Source organism: Aythya fuligula, chromosome 4 (genome assembly GCF_009819795.1).
Source record: "Aythya fuligula isolate bAytFul2 chromosome 4, bAytFul2.pri, whole genome shotgun sequence".
Lineage (NCBI taxonomy): Eukaryota > Metazoa > Chordata > Aves > Anseriformes > Anatidae > Aythya > Aythya fuligula.
This window is the reverse complement of record NC_045562.1, coordinates 40,872,688-40,886,485: the sequence shown is the minus strand read 5'-3', so window position 1 is coordinate 40,886,485 and position 13,798 is coordinate 40,872,688.

The window sequence follows — 13,798 nt, the reverse complement described above, 5'->3', positions numbered from 1 at the left end:
GTTGGATGGGGTGGGTTCACATCTGAGACATGCCATGAAAGGATTTTTATTCATTCCCCTTGTACATGTTATGGCACTTTTAATTATTATATACAGTTTTTACATGGTCTCTGTCATGTGCAGTTACAAGACGGAAAGTAATTACTTTGAATACTTGGAAATACAGCTTTATTGCCTATGTCACTTAATTTATTGCAGAAGAACTATTCTGTGATACAAACTTTTTAAAATTATTTTTTTACAAGATGTGTATCGTTTATCTGATGTCTTTGAAGGCTTTACTTAATTTATATTGTAAAAAAGAGAAAATAATTTGGCCTTATTTTTCTATAAATCATCAAAAGATGGTTCAATATTAGCGTTAATGGTATTTTTTAATAGTGCCTGCCTAGAGTTGAGTGTATTCTGGTATTTCATATCTGACTCTTTATTTACTGATAACTCAGCTGTTACTGAGGATGGTTTCTGTTGCAAATTAGAGATTCTGCTTTTCTGCTTGTTGGACATCAGGTGCTTCAGATTAGATGTCTGCAGATGCATTTAGTGGTCAGTTGTGAAACATTAGGTTTAAATGACTTGGTAAATATCACATAAAATCTGTGTCGGAGGAAGAAATACAATTCCATTTTACCAGGATATCATTCAAGTTACTGAACTGTGATTCCATCCTTTCATCACATCCTTTTGTTGTTCTGAATATTCTTCCCAGATGCCTCAATAAATGCAGAGATCTTGCTGGTAACAGATTAATTCCCTGCACGCTGTCCATAATGTGAAATGAAAACTAAATAAATGTAGCTCATGAGGTGTATGCAGTTCAAAGAGCTATGGTCATACACACAAAACTAAAGATGACAAAATGTATCAGTGAAAGCTGCAGAGTTCTTGATCACTTCAGAACACTTCAGTAGCTTGTGCTACAGTGGGTTTTTGTGCCTTTATTGTTCACTGATGGATCCCTTCAGTCACTTCTGCGGACACTTTTGACTTGAGAACAATAGGTAAAGTGGTACTAAGCTGTTTATCAGAAATCACTGTTCAAACTAGCATTATCATGCTTTCCTTGTATATGGTTAAATAGATCTATCTTATTTGAATTTTCAAATTGTTGATATAATCTGAGTAGAGAGGAGGAGATCCAAGTCTTTTAAGTGACCTCATATTTCAAAATCTGTCAAACCATGCAGTAGTGGTGTTCTTTGGGTAGGAAATGCTGACTGCCATATAGTTCAGTCACTATTGATGAAATGGGCATTTGTGAAATCTTTGGGATGAATGATGGTGTTTAAGGTTGAGTGCAAGCTGCTGCTGAAAGGGGGCAGCTTTGTCTTGTCATTGCTTCTGGCTTGGTACTCCTTCTGTGCTCTCAGTGGATTTTTTCCAGCCACAAAGTGAGTCAGCATAGAGAGTAACTCCAGCTAGAAAGAAGTAAACAAGCCCTTTCCCATCCAACTCCAGTTCAGCTCTGAGAGGGGGGAAAAACAACCAACCAATCAAACAAAAGCTACCACCACCAAAATCTTAAACCAAAAAGATACCTTTATGTGCAAATGAGCAAAATAAGGCAAGGGACACATAAGAAAAGGGACAGGGGCACGGACATCAGGTCGAGGCAGAGGGATAACTACTATGGTTAAAGGTATTCGCAAATGTAAAGCACTTCTTCTTTGAAGGAAGGGGTTTTTGTACTGGAAGTTCCTTTAGATGAGTCTGTTTCCACATGTTGCGTCTCTCAGTTGTCAAAATTACTGAGATTTAGCACTCAGGATTGAACAGAATATCTGAGCTAATGAGAAGTGGAAATTTATTTTCCCTTATTTCTGCACCTGCTTAGTTGAAGAAGTAAATTGACTGCTTTCCATCTCAGTTAATCTGTGGGTTTGATGCTTGGGTGAGGCTCTCTAGATTAATTAGCAGGTTTAGTAAACGATATAGGAAAAAGTAATCATGTTCTGCATGCATTAGTATCACAGTGCCAAGACATCCAGCCTCAGATGTGTAATTTATCTGTGAAAATGGGACTACTGCACAGATTGTCACAAGCATTGGCTATATTCTCCCAATTTTATGTTCAGTGTAATGTAAAATACTGAATTCCTCTTTTTTTTTTTTTTTTATACCTTCCCCCTCCAAGGTTCTTAGACTTGTATAGTTTTCAACAATGTCTGTTTTTCTGCTGAGAATCATTTTTAGTTTTAAACTTCATGAAACCTATCCTGTATTTTTTCCTTGCTCATGGAATAATGTGTTATTAAAGAGAAGCTAGTGCTAACTGAAAAATGTTATGATTCTTTAAACTATGTAATATACTCTTCTTTTATTTCCCTTATATGTACAAGTTAATGGCTAGTTGTGGTGGTTTTACCGTGCTGGGCAGCTAAACCCCACAACTGCTCTCTCACTCCCCCTCCTTTAGATGAGGAGGGGGAGAAGTAAAGCAAAGAACAACTCATGGGTTGAGATAAGGATAATTTAATTAAAGGGAAATAATTATAATAATTAAATAAAGACTACCATGAACTAAACAATTTAACTAAGGGGAAGTAAAAGGGAAAAGGGGAAAAAGGGAGGAAAACAAGCAAACAAAATAAATGAAAGCTATATGGAAGTGCAGAGGAAAGAAATTACTCTCTATTTCCCACAAATGAGCGATGATTGACCACGTCCTTGAAGCAAGGCCTCAACGCACGCAGCCGGTGTTCGAGAGAAGGACCGACGTCTTCTCAACGAGAGCCCACCCCTCCCCTCTTCTTCCTGTTTCCACCTTTTATTGCTGACTGTGACACCACATGGTATGGAATATCCCTTTGATTGGTTTAGGTCAGCTGCCCTAGTGATGTTTCTCTCCTCACTTTTTTGCCCACCCCCTAGGAGGGTTAGAGAAAGGCCCAATGCTGTGCCACTGCTGCTCAGCAGTAGACACAACACTGGTGTGGTAACACTGCTGTTCCAGCTACAAGTACAGAGTACGGCACTGTATGGGCTGCTGCCGGGAAAGTTAACATTCCAGCCAGACCTAGTACACTAGTTTATTAAAACTACTAGTTGTCTAGTTTTGTTACTAGACTAGCTAATTACTAGTAACTAATTAGTTACTAGTATTGTAATGAATTATGTTCATAAGGTATTGACTGTTTAAAATTAATTCCGAGGATTATACAATATAAATTTTTCAGTTTTCAGTACATATAATGCAGATCATATAATGGATAATGCTAGGATACCTAGCATTACTTTTGCATTTTTTGGCAAGTTGTGGTCTTTTCGAACTTATTTCTTAGTTGTAATGTTCTCTAAAACATTTCAGGAATAAGAATTAATTGTGGACAGTTGTATGTCTTTCAGCATCTAATTAGAACACAATAATTACATGCTGTTTTGTGAAGCCTAGTTTGCGATAGATTTGTGTTCTGTGTTCCCTGAGCCCTTCTATCTGCATTAGAAATCACTTAAGAATCTTAGGTCTTCTTAGAAGAGTGACAGTTAAAGAGCTTGTTATTGCTGTCACACTCTGAACTGAGTATGTCATCTGTTTCTCACAAATGGAGACAACAGGAATATGTTTATTTATTTATTGGAAAAGAGATTAACTGCTTTTTTTGCATGCATATTGTCAGCTTTCAGCAAGGTCTACAAGTTTGCATTTGACATCTTAGGTTTTTGAAGTGAAAGATAATCTGAAGCTTTTTACATTTGTTTAAACTGCATTAGCAGCAGTAATGAGGATTATTATTAAATCTAATGGTTAATAGCTGGCAGAATCTGAAGAGAGGTGTGTGTCTGAAAAGCTGAGTATTAGGAAACATTGCACACTGGAGGAGCTATATTTTTAAATCAATTGATGGCACCCATTACCCCCTCTTGAAGATTAATTTTTGATTAGATATTTTAGACCAGAAGTTATATTATAGTTGGTGGCATCATGCAGGACAGGAATGCCCATTTGCAATTTAGCAGTCTTAAGTGCAAGTAGGTTTGAAAACTTAAAACAGAAAAGTCATACCACAGTTGATAACTGTGCGAAAAAATATATATGTGGCAGATCACCAGTTTTGCAATTTCAAATGTCTTTTCCAGCTTTGTCAGATCAACATTACTGTTTTCAGGAAACTTTGCTGGAATTGCCTTACTGTAATGATTTTCATATTGATTGAATTTAAAGTATATAAGTATCTGTAGGGTGAATCATACAACTTGTGTCTAATTCTGAGGTTTGCTGAGCAGCATCTGCAAGCTTGTCATTAGCAAGATGTCCAATCTATTCCAAGTGTTGTGTGTGGTTGCTTTCTGAGAGAACCAGAGCCATGACAATATCAGAGCTGTGTTACTTAAAAATTCAGCTCCTCTCCCCTCCTCCAAGAAAAACCTACCCCAAACTCCCCAAACCAGGTAAATTATGTACAAGAATATTTATTTTGAGCCATGAATACCTCATTATGTAATTAGAAAATACTACTTGGTTTAGCAGAGCCTTGTTTCTCCTGTTTTCTGTGCTTCTCATGCCTTTCTGTCCTGTAATGCTTACACTAAGCAGAAAACGGTTTATACCTGGAGCTGTGCATGCACTATTGGAGTTGACAAGTAATTTAGCTGATGTGCTGGGTACATGCATCACCTGATTGGCCAGCAGCTGCTTACTAAACAAAGTGCAAATGAATGAAAATTGTACACGTTTCCTTCAGATGGACAGTAACCTGAATGTCCTTCTATTTACTGTCTGTCTCCGTAAAAATTGTAAAAACAAACAAACAAACAAAAAAACTTTTTAATGTGTTTCTCCGCTAATTTAGATGTGGTTGCTCCATGGATTTAAAAGTAATTAGAACAGGGCGGATAGGCAAGTAGTGTGCAACCACATATGCTTCATTTTCATGGAAAACCAGACAAAATCTTGTGTAGCTACCAAAAAAGATATGGTCATCACAAAACCTCCAGAGTTGAAATGCATTCCATAATTGATAGGAATTTATGTAAACTATCACTTTCATCCCTTTTGAGTAAGTAAAGTTACAGCTTTGTTTCCGTAACAGATATAGCAATGATTATGAAGTTGTTGATTGCTGAAACTTTAGCTGACTTAAATTTTGTGTTTAGAATTCTTTCCAGTTATGTACAGTATGATGAGAAATTAATAAAAGGAATCCAAACATCTGGTCCTTAAAATTGTTTGCCTGCCTAGTAATTATCTTCAGACAGAGCAAAAAAGTTAGCTGATGAGGTTTTGATGTATGCTTTGTGTGTCTCTGCATAACTTAAATTTGGATACCATTTTCATTTGAACTGGTAGCTATTATAATCTGCTAGCATGAAGATAAAAGAGCATTGTCTTTAAAGTATGTGACTGCATACTTATAAGTTGTCTTTGTTATTGATGGAAAATTAGAACAGTCAGTTGCTGCTTGAAGTAGAGGTTAGATGTACAGTTAAATTCAGTACTTAAACGGTGAATCTGAGCTTGTTTTGACATTGAAATTGTTTTCAGATGATTTTGTTTGAATATTGAGGAATCTTCTCTGGAGGACACTGCTTTGCAGTGAGTAGTATTCTGCAAACATAAAATGCTATATGAAACCTACATTTGGATGTCCAGTATTTCTTGCAGTCCACTATTTCTTTATAGCCCCAGCTTCGCACCCCAGTATTTAGAGTTCAACTGTTTTTATTTTCTCTTCTAACATATTTTCTCTTCGTCTCTTTCTTGTTGCCTTTCTTGGCATTATTTTTATTGCATTTTCTTAAGATCTGAGGGACTTCTCATTTGTGTTCTTATCATAAAGATCAGAGAATTTTCAGGGAAAACAATTGAAGAATGGAAAGATTTTTGGAAAGACGATTCAGATTGGTTTTCATGTATTCCTAGCCGAATTAATTAGGGACTGTATTTCCCTTTAATTTATACAATAAAACTAAAATGCATTCTTGAACTTCCGATGAGTTAAATGCATCCTACTGGAGAATGTTTTCTGCAGACAGTGATCCCATCTGTAAGTTTCCACTACATATGTGGCAAATACCACAGTTATTTACATGAAGAAAACAATAAATAAAAAATCTTGGAGAGTATTCTAGTAGTGTTCAGTGCATGTTAATGCTTAGATGCAATTGAGCACGATGAAAGAAGATCTCTCTTTAACACAACAGATTGTAAGTTGCCCAAGATGTTTTAAACAGATGAAATTCCCCATTAATATGGGACAATAATTGGATAATAAATTGGATACAGCTAATTGGGTACAATGTCACCATCTCTTTATAGTTATTTCTGTAAGTACAGTATTTCTCTGTAAATCTTGCATGCAAATTGGGATTAATTGTGCTGTGCTGTAATTTCACAGGAGGTAACAGAGCCTTTGCCCTTTCCGTTTCTTTACTAGCCATAGTGTAGGAGTGTTTCATAGTCGTTTGCTATTCTGGCTTGTTAGCCACAGTAAGTAGAAAGTTGATTGTTACAGGTTCCATTTCAGATGCCAAAATATCACAAAAATGAGTTGGGAATAAACAGGTAAACATATGGGTTGAGAAGATGCTCTAGTGCTGATTTCAGAAAAATAAAAATACATGGTTCCATATTTGTATGTTAACCATTCAGCCAATGCATGTACTTATTCTAGATTTGTATTTAATGTGAAAAAGAAAACTAGGTCTAAAATATTATCCTTTATAGATCACTTTTAAAACAGATTTGGCTAGTGAACTTAAGTGTCTAATAAGCCTTGATGATTTCCTAAAGCTACGATGTAGACATGTTTCTGAATTACTTTATACAGAGAACACTAGATGAAAGAAGACTCTTCTCAAATCAAGATGTGCTCATTTGTACATGGCGCTCTTTTGTAGAAACCAAGTTGTTAGAAAACAGTATGCATAAAAATCCAGGTAAATGTAAAACATTCCTGATTTTTAATAATAAATTCACACCTTGCTAACTATTCCACTTAGGTCTTCATGTAAAATGTATTAATTTGAAGGTGAAATGCAAGTTTTTATTTTTTTTAGTGATGTAAAAATGGATTTTACCATGATTGTTCTCATCTATTTCTTGAAGATCTTTCCTTTTAGATGCTTATCACAGTTTTTCATTTACTGAGAGGTTTGCAAGCTGGCAATCATTTGCTCTTTTTACCATCTTCTTCCCAATTTTTCTTCTAACTGTTAAAACCTGTACATTTTATTTAGTTCGTTTTAGTATCACAAAATAAATAATTGAAATAATGCAATTTTAGTAATGACAGGATACCTCAATATCACTTATAAATTGTCTCGGGTATCAGTTAATCAGAAAAATATTCTGTGCAATTCTTCTTATATTCAAGTTTACAGTAAAGCTTTATACACAAAGGTGTTTTTCCCTACTATAAAAAAGTTCAGCTTTACTTAACATGTATATTATACAAATATATATATTTTAATAGATCACCCTCTAACTGCACATTTAAGTTAATGTCTCTATTCAGAGTAATACAATTTCTGTCTTGTGCAAAAACTTTGGCAGTTAACTTTTAAAATGTTTGTGTACATAATAAAGAATAGTAATTTGAGAGAAGTTGAGAATGGTTAGAGTGTCATCAAAACTCCAGAAACTTTAGTTGGTTTATAGATTTTCATTACACTTGTGAGGGTGTAATCTGACTTCTGTTGAATTAAATAAATTCACAAAATTTTTCCCTGTGATTAAAATGTTGCTTGTATTCAAGCAACAATGGCTTCTTTCCTGGTGTTTTGTTAGTTTGTTTTGTTTTGTTTTTCTGTACTGACAGATATTTTAGTATACTGCTTTTCCACTTGAAGTAGGGATTTGGCATGGTGGCTCTTCCAAGGTGAATTACTAATCTGGTGCTTTCTTTTGCAATATAGCAAAAGGTCTTATCTTTGGTTGGACAGATGAATTGGTTACCAATTTGTCGTCTTTGTCATTGCTTAGTCATTCTTGTCTGACTTGTCAGATGAGCAATGGTTCCCTCTATGATGGACTAAATTATCATTAGGGACTGGAATTTACGCTGTACTATATTCTGTCATCTGGTCAGGACCAATACAAATTTCTTTCTTAAAATGCCAATTTGGCTGATTTAGATGTATTGTTTTTCTTGCAACTAGAGGTGATTTTTTTACCATTGCTGCAGTTTAGGAATACATCATTACTAACTGTGCTTGATAAGGTCAAGTGCACTATACTTGTTGTCCATTGCTCACTTGTGTTAAGACAGCTAAAGACAAAAAGTTAAAAGTTAAGTTAAGTTAAACTTAACTTAAAGCTTAAAGTTAAGACAGCTGACTTTGATACTTTTTTCAGTTAAGGATGTATTGAGGTTACCACAATTGAGTGTGAGAAAAGGTCAGTCACCACGTGCAGTCTCAAATGGAAGAATGAGGCATGTAGGAATGGCACTACTTTGAAAGACATTGGGCTATCTGTTCTATCCAGCAGGAATTACAACTTGGTTTAGTGGAGTTTGATCTTGTTAAGAAAAACTCTACTTTTTCTAAGTATACTATATGGCAGTCTGAAGAAATAATATTATTAAATATAAGAGAGTAACCAAAATTATTCTCCATATTTCTATGTGTATGCTACAATACCTGCAATGTTAGCATTCAGTAATTCTTTTTCATAGGTATTTTTACATATTCCTTATATTAATGTTGAAACTTTTATTGGTGAATTTGTTGAATAATGTCTAAATAATATATAGTTGTGAAATAGTAAAGAAACTTGCAGATCATTGTTTGAATAATGAAAATATTTGAGGTTGTTTGAAAATGCTTTATTTAAAAATACTTTGACGATTTCATCTTATGAGTGAAGATAAAATTTTGATGACTTGTAAATGCCCTGCAGAGGGATTGATCTCCTATACAAAGTGGGTATAAGCTGGAGCACTTGGAATGGCATATCATTTATTATTGAAAATATATGCCACCTGAGAATAATGAATTCCATGTTATCTGTGAATATAGGTTTGGAGGAATATATGAGCATTTTATCCAGTACTTGAACAGATTGAACTGGGCCAGGAAGCCTGATTTGTAAGTAAGAACAGTTTCTTTTTGATAATACAGCAAGATTGGACTCTAAGGCCACCAAAGCCTGGAAATAAGACTTTCTCTTGAATTTAACAGGTTTTGGGTTAGATCCAGAACGGATTGTCTTCTAGACTGTCTTCAGGTGATGAGAATAGAGAACATTCTATAAGAGTTTATTATTTACATACAGTTACAAGAAATACATGTTCTAAAGGACATGTAACGGTGATATGTAAAAACATTGCAGAAAATACATGAATATATTCTGCTAGTCCTTCCATTTGAGAACACATTTGATTTCATTTCAAAACTGTTGGAACAACTTATAGTGCCCAGTAGCCCTGAATTCAGAATTAAAGCAGAATGATGGTAGAGGGAAAAACAACAACAAAACAAACAAAAAACGACAACACCTGCTTCTAACATTTTTTTTTTTTCCTTCATTTCAAGCTTGGTTTTTCTTTAGTACCTCAAAATTTTCTGGTTGCCTGAAAATAGGCGTCTAGGTGAACTGTGTTTATCTCTGTTGGTCTATTCAGTATTGCAGCAAAGTAATTGTGAATTGCTGTGACCTTGTCAAAACTGCATGTATTTTTTTATTGCTTACAAAAATTAGAAATTTGGTATCTGGCTGCCTGATTGGTGGGTATACATGTATAATAGCTTTCATATTCTTATTATTAAACAATACTAGTTCAGGCAGTGCCAATTAACCCTTGATAATTTCTTGCAAAACCAACTTAAAACCTTGTAGCATTTAAAGCAAAATTGAGTTGTGCTGCTCACGTGGCCAGGAGAGAACTATTTGTTATTTATTTAACTTCATATACATCTACGTACATGTATACATATATGTGTACATTTATAATGTGCCCTTGAGTAACATGTTACTCACAAGTGGATGCACTACGCATAGTCTTAAGTGAGAAGTTATGAGTTCTGGTTTCATCACAACTAGGATACCTTAGTTTTTAAACATAAGGTACTAGTGAAACTCATGATGTTTACTTGCGTACTGTTTTCCTGTTCCTTATTATTAGTTACCATTGGGTGCATTCTAATATGGTAAGTTAAAAATGAAATGTGAGAGATCTGTGAAACAGTTGCCTTACTATCACAGATATAAATGGATCCTATTGTCAAGTAATAATCAAAACTACTTAAAAAAACAAAACAGCAACAACAAAAGCCCCACCACCTGGCCCAGACTGCTTTAAAGCATGTTGTCTTCTGTTGAAAGTTGCATTCAAGCAAATGGGCAAGTTGTTTCACTTAAAGAGCTATACTTTAAGAAATTTTTAGATTTTTGCATTGTTTTAAGTTGTGACTGTGGAAGGAGAACTGGTGCATTAAACTACTCATCCCAGACAGAATGTACTTCCCTAAAACATCATCTTAACAGAAAATACTTGAAATTATTTTAACCAACCTAAGTAATGATTTTTGATCAATCTTCCAAAACGTGATAATTTTTTTTGTCATACTTGGTCATCACAAAAGCTGCTCACTGATTTTCTTGTTGAAAGGAAATAAGCCTTTTGTAACACCTAAGGTTTAATTATAGCCACTGTGGACCTGTTCCTTTTGGATCCAGGTTCTAACTTTGCAGATTTTCATATAATTTATTTCTGAGTGACTCTTAGGAACGATCTTGTGGAGCTGCTAAAATTTATCCATTTTCCAATGGCGAAAATGGAATTCCTTCAAACTTACTTTCTTCAGAATAACGGAGAGGCTGCATAGGTTCTTCCCTACATGTAATACGCATACAGGAATATAATGGTAAATAAGATAATGCTTATGAACTGTTTATTCTAGACAGACTATGGCCAGCTAATTGTTCATGGTAATGGGTTATCTTGTCTTAGATGATGTGTTTTTTTTTTTTTTAGAATTTATGTATTATAGCCTTCTTTGCTGTACATGTACATATACATGCAACGTTTAAGCTAAAACTCCTTAAATAATAAACTGATTGTAACTCCTGTTTTGTGTAGGGGTTTTATAGCTTGCTGAATATAATTGTTAATAATAGGGCTTCTTGCAGTTAGAAGCAAAAAACAAAAAACAAAACAAAAAAAACACAAAACAAACAAAACCACATACACACACAAATACAAACCAAGAAAAAACAAACCAAAACAAAGTATTGATTATTACCAAGAACTGTTGAATACTCTTATTCTATCCACCAGTTAGTCATTGGTATCATTACAGCCAATGAAATTATTGCTAACTTTTTTTTTTTGTCTCTAGGGTGGAGCACCTTTTCACTTAGTGGCCTCATATTTCTTTCTGCAGTTGAGAATGATGATGGAGTTACTGTAATGCATGGTCAGTTTTCCAAGAGTAACAAACAATGACAATGTTTAGACAAGTTGTGTTATCTCGTGTACTATGGTTTATATGGAACATTGTTTTGGATTCAGTATACCCATCTTCAGGTCAGGTGTATGACTGAATGTGGCTTGAAATCTAAAAAACATTCTCTATTCTCTAAATTCTATATAGTGTCACTTTAAATGTAAGTTTAGGAACTTTAAATGAAAATGTGTTAAGTTTTCTTTGCAGAGTGTTATTAACTAGAGGGATTCTGGATTAATTTAGCAGCCAGGTCTGTTCTTTCAGCCATAAGCCATGCTGTCAGGGAAACTTAATTACACTTTAAGTGGGATGCAAATGAGTTGTGACACTACATCATTTCACATGAAAGGTTCATTACTTACATTAACTGCACAATGCTCTCTCCTAAGCATAGGGCTCATTACAATTTTTCTATTTTTTTTTAACATGGCTACATTTGAGCAGGGCTTTTACTTTTAATATGTCTTCTCTTACTATGCGTCCCTTCTTTAATCATTTAAGCTGTTGAGTTTATTAAATGAGTTGATTAAATGAGTTGCATACAAGATACTAAGATAAAGCCAGACGTTACAGGCTTCCAAAATCATCACTTTGGACTCATTTTTCCTCTTTTCAGTTTTCACATGCAGAGCTGTATGTACTTTGAAGTATCATATCAAAGTACATACAGCTCTGCATGTGAAAATTTAAAATCACGATGCATCATATCAAAGTACATATCCCTAGTAAAGATGCACATTTCTCACTTATTTCTGGGAAAAAAAAGAAAAAATACACCGTTATTCTTAGTGATTTATCATATTTACTGGGACATGATAAACCAATGGTTGGTTGCTTTATAATGGAATTAAATGTATTAGAGTGACTGAAAATTAAGGAGTTTATGGCTGGTCATTGTCAATTGAAAAAATAACTTCTGTTAGGTCTTAAACTCCCTAGACCAGCTCTAGAGTTGTTTGGTGGGTTTGTGCCATCAAAAAGCACTGCTGAAATAGTTCAAAGGCATGTGTTGGAAAGTTTTCAACTTAATTTTCATCTTAATGCTCCTCTACATAATGTCCTTTTACTTTAGAAAACAGGTGTATGTGGGGGGAGTCTGGCTTGTCTGGTGTAATGAGTGACCAGTTACTAATTAAACATGCTTACAAGAATATCATGTCAATGTGGACTTCTATTATGGGATCTCATTTAGGATTTATTTTCTATTTAGTGTGACCAATTGAAAGCACTGTGAAATAGCGCTGAGGTTGTCCATTCTCAGGAAGTTCTGCAAGTACATTTAATAAGAAAATACATCTTTGGACTTGTTTTTATTATCAGTAAATTGAGTTTGTTTGCAAGTTTGCAGTATACTGGATTCTAGTTCAACCCTATGTTGTGGCTTAGGTGGGGCCTTGAAGGCAAGATTCTGAAGTACTGCTGATTTAATAATTACTAATCAATCTAGTAAAACCCATTCCATTTCACTGAATTCAGCGCTCATGAAAATTGCCAACACGATACCCTTGAAAATATCTGGCAACCCAGGGTTAGTGTTTTATTGCTCCTCTTTTGTACAAAGAGCAACTTTATTGCCCGTTCTCTTGTGTTCTTCAGGAACGTGCTGTAACCCTGGCTACAGAGGATAAAACAGCGATTCTCTGCCACTGCCTGCTTGGTCAGTTGCCAGGCATGGAGTGCATGCTTTAGTAGCATCAATAATCCTGCTGAAGTCAGTGGGGTCACTTGGGAATGAAGTGGGACTATTCCTTGAAACCTGCAGGTCTTCCCTAGGTCTTCAATTCACTATGACTTAGGTAAAGATAATACCTGGAAAAGTTCTAATGAAAAGTTTTTTAGGTCAGCAGCCTTCCTTCAGTCCTAATTTTATGCATCTCTGAAGTATGTATATCAGTGGCTCATTAACTACAAAACTGCAATATTAAGCAGGGTATCCAAGTTCATAAACACTGTTTAACATGCTGCCATGGACCTAAGCAACAAAATAACTTCCTTTTCCTTAGAGGGGCCTTGGGTGTCATCAAGCTGTCTATTTCATATTTTGGCCTTGTATTAGATCAGAACACCAGCAAGTTGATTTCATGAGCTTCCCACTGTTTGAACAAATATATGAGGTAGTTAAGTGAAACCTGTGAGAACAATTACCAAAAATTGATGTACCACATTACTTTTAAGTATAAATGTGACTATAACTATTTTCTAGTCTGCAGTTTGTTCCTACACAAATAGCACTGTACCACCAAATAACTTTCAATCTTCCTCCTTCTTGGAAAGCTAATCACTACGAACAAACCCTTTGCTTTAAAAAAGACTTTAGTAAATAGGAACAACCCTTCTTTTTTGAGGCATTTTCTCTTTCTGATTATTCCTTTTAATATTTTATATCCTTTTTGAAAGGAAATTATTTAGC